We start from the raw sequence: 9,750 nt of genomic DNA on the forward strand, positions 1-9,750 counted from the left end.
TTGTAAGGGGGTAATAGCTAAAATATATAAGTCAGGGCATCTTAGTGGCTCAGTTAAGCATCCAAATCTCGAATCTCGGGACCCCTGGGTGGCTCAGCGGTTGAGCGCCTGCCTTCAGCTCAGGGCATGATCCCAGAGTCTCAGGATCGAGTCCCACATCAGGCTCCCTGCATGGAGCCTGCTTCTCCCTCTGGCTGTGTCTCTGCCTCTCTCTCTCTCTCTCCATGTCTCTCATGAATAAACAAATTCTTAAAAATAAAAGTAAAATTTTTTTTAAAAATCTTGAATCTTGGTTTCAAGTCAAGTCATGATCTCAGGGTCATGAGTTCAAGCCCCGTTTCAGGCTCTGTGCTTGAAACTCTCTTGCCCTCTCCCTCTCTGCCCCTCCCTCAGCTCATGTTCTCCCTCTCTGTCAAATAAATAAAATCGGGATCCCTGGGTGGCGCAGCGGTTTGGCGCCTGCCTTTGGCCCAGGGCGGGATCCTGGAGACCCAGGATCGAATCCCACGTCAGGCTCCCGGTGCATGGAGCCTGCTTCTCCCTCTGCCTATGTCTCTGCCTCTCTCTCTCTCTCTCTCTCTCTGTGACTATCATAAATAAATAAAAATAAAAAATAAAAAAAAAACAAATAAATAAAATCTTAAAAATAAAATATATAAGGAACCCATGCAACTTAACTGCAAAAAAACAAAACAAAACAAAAACAAACCATGATTAAAAAGTAGGTAAAGGAAGTGGTGGCAGATGGCTTTTACCTAAACGTAATCAAGCAGGTTGTATAATTAAAACCCAGAACCCCTGTGGTCTCGGAGTGCAGACATCATTTGAGATGTTTGTGTGACAAATGCTAGAGTGAAAATCTCCCTCAAACACTGATGGGCATGGTCAGGAGGGACCAGGGAGGGGGTTTTCTCGTTTTCTCAGCCAGTTGAAGCACAAGGTAGTGACATTTCCCTGTAGAACTAGCAGCGTCCTGCTCCTTGTTAGCTTTTATGGGGGAAAAGAGTGCGTGTCTCCTTAGGCTCTCAGTCACTATCCCTGTGTTTGCAAGCTCAGCAATTGGCAAATAAAAATGGTCCTTCAGGCTGGACAAACAGCCTCTTAGGTTAGCATTTCTCATCACCTCCAAAGTTTTTTTTTTTTTTAATTTTTTAAAAAGATCTTATTTATTTATTTGACAAAGAGAGAGAGAGAGCACAAGCAGGGGGAGCAAGAGAAGCAGACTCCCTACCAAGCAGAATGTAGAACTCAATCCCAGGACCCCAGGATCATGACCTGGGTCCAAAGCAGCCATGTAACCCACGGAGCCACCCAGGCATCCTGCCTCCAAAGTTTCAAAACCCACCTCTCAGGCTGTCTTAGAACCCTATGTTCACAGAACATTACATAATTACGTCGCTTGCCAGGAGTTTTACTGAAGTTACATATTTGTGGAGTAGGATGCATGCCTGCAGGTGCATGCATGTGTTTCTTAATGTTGACTTCACTAAAGTTTAAACAAATTTTAAACTTGCCTAGAAGTTCCTAAATCATTGAAAGCATTCACAGAGCCCATCCCATTGTTACGAAGAATACTGCAGTTTTTACATTGTACCATCTCCGGTGCATTTACAGACCCAACATTATTTATCAAGGTCTCTCATTTCCCTTGAAATCCATACATACATTCAAGGCCCTCTTCTGCATGGCTGTAAATTCATCCAATTTCCTTGGTTGTATGTTGTTTTTTTTCTTGGATGAGTCTTTGCATTTGTCTTCCTGATGCATGCTGTGGTCTGATTTTAATCATGTGTCCTGAGGCAAGGAGGCCCCTATAAGGGCGGGGATGGAGGGGGAGGACATGCTGATAATCAGATTTATTTGCAAAGCCTCTGCCTCAAGTGTGGCCAAGCAGGGGCTGCATGTAAGCAGGATTATCTCATCACATGGAAAGTGCAGGCAGTTCCGGGGGTCAGTTGCAGTTCAGCTGGGTTTGGGAGCTGAGGGAACGTCGAATCACCAGAGTCCAATTAAATCCCCTAATCCAGTTCTTTGAGTCCCATGGACACTGTTGTGACTGGGCCTCTATGCCCAGGTCAATGGGAACCATAGAGGTCAAATGCCTGACGCCATGCTCACGATGTACACAGAGCTCCTTGGGAATTCCCCCACAGGAAACAAACACCCTGTATTTGGGTTTTCCAGTGAGAAACAGGAGAAGTCAGACTTCTGAGAAGTGCATTCAACACACAGAGCATAAATCATGAAAAGTTCCAGAAACTCTACTCACAATTATTATATTCTCTAGAACCAGGTAATAGAACAAAGAAACGTCTGCAGCTGCATTGTTTCAAAGAGCTTTGAGGGGAACCAGTCACGCCATCTGCCAACCATAGCATGGATCAATCCATTGTGGTGTGTTTGTAGGATAATACACTAGACAGCAGAGAAACACAATGAAGCACAAGACACTTGCAACATCTGCATGGATCCCATGATGTGACGTCACGTGAAAGAGGCCAGAGGTGCAACCCTACTACACGTGCCACCTGCCCTTTTATATGAAATCCAAAGTTTGCACTCATAGGCATCAAGGTTCAGAAAAGAACAAGCAAGCAATTCTTACGGGATTCCAGATAGAGGTCACCTCTAGGGGAAGTGGAGCATGCTCTGGTCCCGGCAATGCTCTCTTTCTTGAAAGGGCGCTCTTTCTGGGTGAGAGAAAGCCGTTCACTTACTGTTCATCCCTTTCTATGAATGCAAGTCTCATGTCATTGCTAAAGTTTACAAAGAAAGGGGAAAAAAAGCCTAAATTGTATACGTAATCTTCATCTTCAAGGAAAATGCAGACAGAACCTTTTATTTTCTGGGCTTGGCAATAAGGAAGGAAACATCCAACAGATTAGAAGCAGGGGTTGAGGCTAAGATCATCACCTCCACTCTCACCACCAGCTCCAGGGGACCATTTTCTCCCATGTGTCACTCCCCACTTCTTGAAGATGAGAGGTTTGTGTACAGTGGACAATTTGAGCAATACCTTAGGGTTGATCACATGGAAACTCTGCTTATCTCCTCTATTTGTGTACATAATTAATATCATATATGTGTACTTATCTCTGTGTGTGATCTACTTATCTTTCCATCCATCCATCCATCCATCCATCCATCCACTCATCCATGCATCCATTCGTCCATCTATCCATCCATCTATTCATCCATCCATCCATCCATCCATCCATCCATCCATCCACTCATGCATGCATCCATTCATCCATCTATCCATCCATCCATTCATCCATCCATCCATCCATCCATCCATCCATCCACTCATGCATGCATCCATTCATCCATCTATCCATCCATACATTCATCCATCCATCCATCCAGCTATTGATCTGCTCTAGACAGATAGATAAATCATAGAGAAACAGATAAGTAGAGACATTTAGACAGATGATAGACGATGGATGAACAGATACAGATAAATGGATAGGCTACAAATAAGATATTCTTTCACTTTGCAACTCTTAGCTTTCACTGGAATCAATTATTCTTTTCAGTCCATGGCTTGATCATGACCATCCTTTTTACAGGAGGCCAGGAAGAAAAAAGAAATTGTCAGTAAGTCAATTCTCTGATTTATGTGTTTTTAAAACAAGCAAACAATTCCGTGGAATTATGTTGGGAATCTTGGAGAGAGTGATAATTCCGAGGGATGCATAAACTGGGAGGGCAGGAAGGGACTTAATAAACCTACAAGAATTTATTGCAGAGTGGAAGAGAAATCACAGGTATGGTGTGTTGGTTTTGCGAGCAAGGAGGCTACTGCACTCTCATTCCTCAAGCTGAAAGAGCTGCATGATTCTCCCTTGACAAATGTATCTGTTCGATGCGCAACATGGGAGCACATTCGCTGCTCAACACCCAAGAGACATAGGAATGAGGAAATGAGCCACAAAGAAACCAACCCCAGACACGTGGCACATCCATGGCCAGGTGGAGTAGAATAAGTCTAGTTCTCTCACCGGCTTTTTGAAATGTGCCCTCAGAGTCATGGTGTCAAACACAAAGAAACACAATTTGCGCCCTACAATTTTGATGGGATTAACTCGGATGAGAACACGCATCTATTGGTATTCTTCAGTGTTCTCTGCTACGTTCTGAATGCTTATGGCTGCTCTTTCTCCTTCCCTTGTCGGCAGGCTTTGTGAGCACAACACACTCATCCCTGAATCCTTGTAGTATTGGCTATCACAACCTGTACCCTAAACGAGCATTTGTTGATTGTACGGTTTCTTACAAGGCACCTGCCTTCAGAAACTAGTGTGTGCGCTAAATGAGGCAGTAGGAGTAGCTTCAATTCTAACTCAGTGAAAATACGAAGGGTCATGTAACCTTTCACTTCTTATTAAAGTTAATTGTTTAAAAAATAGTAAATAAATAAATATAAATATAAATATAAATAAATAAAGTTAATTGATTATGACTCTCAGGTGCCACGGATCTCATGATGGGCATAAACAGAGTTCTCAGTTGGTGTTTGACAAATCCAGGGTGGTTCTTCTATATTATCTACTCTGGCTCTTTCCCAGGGAACCCATAATCATTGCCTACAGGGTATTTTCCTTGTGGACCATGGCTCTTATCCACCCAGAGTCACTAGCATTGTAACTTTGGCAAATGCCAGGATGTACTGTGTGGATATGTGGCTCTTGGAAATAACCTGGGGTTACGTCTCATAATCGAGACTCTGTTAATTAATGCTCCTGGATTTGGGGGGCTGTAAGTGATTGTATTCATTTGCTAGAGCTGCCATAACAAAATATCACAGACTGGGTGGCTTAGCCAAAGGGCACATACTAGTCACCTTCTATAATAACGCAGTGTTAAGAGCTACAGGCAGCCTGGATATCCCATAGGATATCCCCCAAAACATCACGTGGACCCGACACGCTGGTGGGCATCATACCAACAGGCAAGAGCTGGAAGTCATGGGCGAATGCATGCTCCAGGGAGTGGGGCATAAATCCTGGGAAGATTTAGACAAAGCAGGTCTTTTTCCCACTCTGGTCACATTCCAAGCTTGTATTTTTATTATCACTGACTATTAAACTCCAGTTAGCATCATGCGACCATAAAAATAAATTCCCTTTTAAATTATTTCCATTGTAAGACTTTCATGGATTGCAAGAACTGGAAGGGTAAGCAGATAGCATTCAGTCGCCCATGCTTCTCTATAGGTGAATTCTAAAATTAATTAGAAAAAAAAAAAAAAAGGTCATTTCAAAATCAGTTTAGGAGCAAGAGAGAGAGTGGATGATGTTAGGTCATTAAAAGGGGAGATTGAGTCTAGCCGCTCGAGGGCTCTGAGTCTTCCTCCCATGCTCAATGTAGGATACTCGTCAGTGGGTTTGATTCAAAAAAAAAAAAAGATTTTATTTATTTAGATACTTGTGGGTTTTTAAGAGTAGATCACAGTGACAGATGGGATTATTGAGAATAAAGAAACCCCTGTGGGCAAGAGCTGAGGAAAAGTCTTAACGCATGCTTTTCACCAAAGATGTTCCATCAACAGGAATACTAGAAATAGTAGAGGCCTACAAGCACAAATCGTATTTAGAAATGGAAGAGCAATAGTCCAGATGGCTTGGAACTCAACACACGTTAGAGTAACGTCAATCAGATGACTCAGGGCCACCTCTGTGGTGCGGACTTTACGTACCTTGCCTATGCTGCAGAGGCTCTCATACTCAGACCCTCAGTTGGTCTTGTGCTTTCTTTGAAATAAAGTTGCATGGCGATCTTTTAGGATACATGTTTACTGTGATACAGCACTGTCATTCCAAGTCATACATGGAAGTACAGCTGCCCGTAAAAACCAGCACAGCATTGTGCTTCGCAGCGCTGTCTGTAATAGCTAAAAAAGGCAAGCCGTGTACATGCCCATCGGTAGGTGAATGGACAGGCGAAACATGGTGTGCTGTTCAATCAGAGAGTATTATATTAAAATAAAAGTGCATGAAGTGGGGCACGTGGGTGGCTCAGTGGTTGAGCGTCTGCCTTCAGCTCAGATCATGATCCCAGAGTCCCGGGATCGAGTCCCACATCGGGCTCCCGGCATGGAGCCTGCTTCTCCCTCTTTCTGTGTCTCTGCCTCTCGCTGTGTGTCTCTCATGAATAAATAAATAAAAATCTTGAAAAAAAGTGCATGAAGTGTGTGAGAGGCTACACTCTGGATACATCTTAGGAACATTGTGTCAAAGAAAGGCTGTTGCAAACTACCACATGTTGCAGGATTCCATTTACATAAAATGCACACAATAGGAAGATCTACAGACACAGAGAGTAGATGTGTGGTGTGCAGCGCTGGGAGCAGTGGGGAGAGGCAGTGACTGCTGCTGAGCCCAAGATTTCTTTGTGGAATAATGAAAATATCCTAAAATTGGTTGTGCTGATGGCCACACAACTCTGTGAAGGAATGTCATACCATTGAACTGTGTGTTTTAATTTTTTTTTATTTTTAAAATTTTTTAAAGATTTTCTTTTTAAGTATTCTCTACACTCGACATGGGGCTAGAACCCACAACCCTGAGATCAAGACTTTCACCTCCACTAACTTAGCTGTCCAGGAGCTCCTGAGCTTTTTATTCTAAATGGCTAAATTTTGTAATTCAGATACCTGTTTTTTTTTTTAAGATTTTATTTATTTATTCATGAGGGACAGAGAGAGAGAGAGAGAGAGAGGAAGAGACACAGGCAGAGGGAGAAGCAGGCTCCATGCAGGGAGCCCAATGTGGGACTCGATCCAGGGTCTCCAGGAGCACGCTCTGGTCTGAAGGTGGCGCTAAACCGCTGAGCCACCCAGGGATCCCCGATACATGTGTTTTAAAGAAAGATTCATAAACATATTCTGTTTTCCCTATTTAGTCGATTTTGACCCGTGCTCCCTACATGTACAAAGTGTGAAAAGCCTGGGATTTCCATACCAATAACTTTCTGAAAATGCCAAGGGTATAACAACATCATTCTGTTTTGATTTGGGAAAATCAATTCTCCATTATTTCAGCTTTAGGCCAGCATGATCCATGGAGAAGACACTCATCCCCATATGTCTGTGAACTCTATGTTTTCATCTACCGAAGACGCTTAATAGGACTTGAGCCCTTTTCTGAAAACATTATTCCAAGTTATTTATATAGATGAGTTTATTCAATATAGTATTTCCTTGAAGTCTGCTGCAGAGTTTCACTGTACTTAAATTTTCCAAGAAATGCTGTAGGGTTTTTCTGTGTTTTGTCTCTCTGCACTGCCAGTGGGAGAAAGCATGAGTGCTGTGGGACACAGATACTTGATTCTCACGGAAAGGAGAAAAGGGGGATCCCTGGGTGGCGCAGCGGTTTAGCGCCTGCCTTTGGCCCAGGGCGCGATCCTGGAGACCCGGGATCGAATCCCACATCAGGCTCCCGGTGCATGGAGCCTGCTTCTCCCTCTGCCTATGTCTCTGCCTCTCTCTCTCTCTCTCTCTCTCTCTCTCTCTCTCTGTGTGACTATCATAAATAAATAAAAATTTTTAAAAAAAAAGGAAAGGAGAAAAGGAAACAAGGAACAGGGGGCTTAATCCTCTATCAAAATACCCAAGCTAAATTCAGTGAGCATGTTAAGCTCCTGAGATGTAACGGACACACGGATAGTGTGGCTCCTGGAGTGCGGTTATTGACAAAACACGCCTGTGTACAGGTGGGTTCCCATGAGGTGCATGATGCTCACTGACCCCAATGTGTGAAGTGACATCCACAGCCCATGCCCATGGGACCACTTTTCCTTCATATGCACACCCAAAACCCTCCAGTCCCACGCCCTCCATCCACCTTGACTCCCGCTTCTGACCTCATCACACCACACCGCCAGCTCCTGGGAACACAACTACATCCCACTTGGATTGACTCATGTCCTCTGCAGCTCACATTTCATTATGGAATGTCGCCATTTTGTCTACATTCAAGACTCCTCTCATGCAACTGCTCTTCAATTTTACATTCTGGGGTGGGGGGAAATATCATAATTTATATTCCTACTCACAGAATACACACACACACACATCCAATTCTGTTGTGAGAGCATCCTGGCATTATTGGAATGAGCCCCAATAAGGTCGAGAAAACACTGTTATTTGCATTCCTACAGAGATCTAGCTGCTATTGTTGTGGAAATCTTGCATCATTAATCGTACATGATTTTAATCTCTCGGCATTAGATTTTCAATTATGGCAATTCTGTAAATAGAATAATGCTTTAGATGTTTTCCCCCTTTCCACACAGTCTGAAGCAGCTTATATCGCTTCGAAAAAGCGTGTTTCGCTATGTAACATTAGTAGGAGGAAACGTGCATAGTTGTGCCTTTAAAAAAAAAGTCATTGATATAGTCCTCAATAATTACACGCTCATAGTCTGTATATGTATCTTCTGTCGTTATTTGAGTGATTTCTGTTTCCTCTGAAAATCATTTCATCTAGGTTTCATTTTCAAAATGTTTTACCTATTTTAACTTTATTCAATTTTAATTTAAAAATTATTCTTTTTTAAAACATTTTTTAGAGAGAGAGCTCACAGGGAAGCAGTGGGGGGAGGGACGGAGGGAAAGAGAGAGAATATCCCGCTGAGCACGGAGCCCAATCCTGCATATTCCACATCCTAAATTCAAAGGCATCCCCTTTCATCCATATTCTATACCGTTGCCGGAGAATACTTTACATACCCCTGATGCATTTCTAAAATAATTTTCTTTTTACTTTTCTGATTGCCTTCTTTTCTTTCCTGTGGGGAAAATACCGGTCTTTTCTAGGGTGTACTTTGTATTTCCCAGTTGCTTACAAATCCTATTACCAGTAATAGAGGGAATTCTTCATCTTTGGAATACCGACGTAGTCTTCGACAGTAGGCCATTCTGCATGGAGACCGTCTCAGTCTGCTCAGGCTGCTCTAATGAAATACCACAGACTTGTGGGGGGGCGGGCAAGGGGGATCTTTAACAGTACACATTTGTTTCTGACTGTTAGGCGGGCTGGAGAATGCAAGATGAAGGTGACCATGTGGGTGGGTTCTGGTGACGATTTTTTCTGGTAGACAGATGGCCACCTCATCAACCTGTTGCCACATGGTAGAAAGAGATAGAGGAAGCAAGCTCTCTCTTTATCTTCTTGTGGGGGGCACTAACCCCATCGTGGGGCCTGCCCTATGGAACCTTGATCCTCTCCAAATACCCCACCCCTAACACCACCCCACTGGGGGTTAGGGCTTCCACATAAGAATGTGGAGGACAGGGGATCCCTGGGTGGCTCAGTGGTTTAGCACCTGCCTTTGGCCCAGGGCGTGATCCCTGGAGTGTAAAGGTGAACCCACTGGGGCTGGCTGGGGGGAAGGAGGAAACTTGCTCCAGAAGGAACTGTCTGAGGGATCATAAGGGATTTCTAAATATGGGAAAAGGGAATAAATCATTTGGTGAAGTCAACTGTACATACTTCTTTGTAGGTCTAAAGAAAGAACAAAGCTTTTATATAACAGGAATCCAGTTCTTCAGGGACACCAAAAGGAAATTTTTTTAAAGTTTTTATTTATTCATGAGATACACGTGGCGGGGGGCGGGGGTGGGCAGAGACAGGCAGAGAGAGAGAGAGAGAAGAAGAAGCAGGCTCCATGCAGGGAGCCCGATGCGGGACTCAATCCCAGAACTCCAGGATCACCCCAAAAGGAAATTTTTACGTCATTTTTGGT

General features: G+C 43.5%; 1 non-coding gene across 1 annotated transcript; it reads left to right on the plus strand.

Moving 5' to 3' along the window:
- Positions 1-9,313: 9,313 nt before the first annotated feature.
- Positions 9,314-9,434, plus strand: LOC140628931 (small nucleolar RNA SNORD22). The gene has a single exon (XR_012026848.1). It is a non-coding gene; the product is annotated as a small nucleolar RNA SNORD22 (small nucleolar RNA).
- The last annotated feature ends 316 nt before the right edge of the window (positions 9,435-9,750 follow it).

This window comes from Canis lupus, chromosome X (genome assembly GCF_048164855.1).
Source record: "Canis lupus baileyi chromosome X, mCanLup2.hap1, whole genome shotgun sequence".
In the NCBI taxonomy this organism is placed as follows: Eukaryota; Metazoa; Chordata; class Mammalia; order Carnivora; family Canidae; genus Canis; species Canis lupus.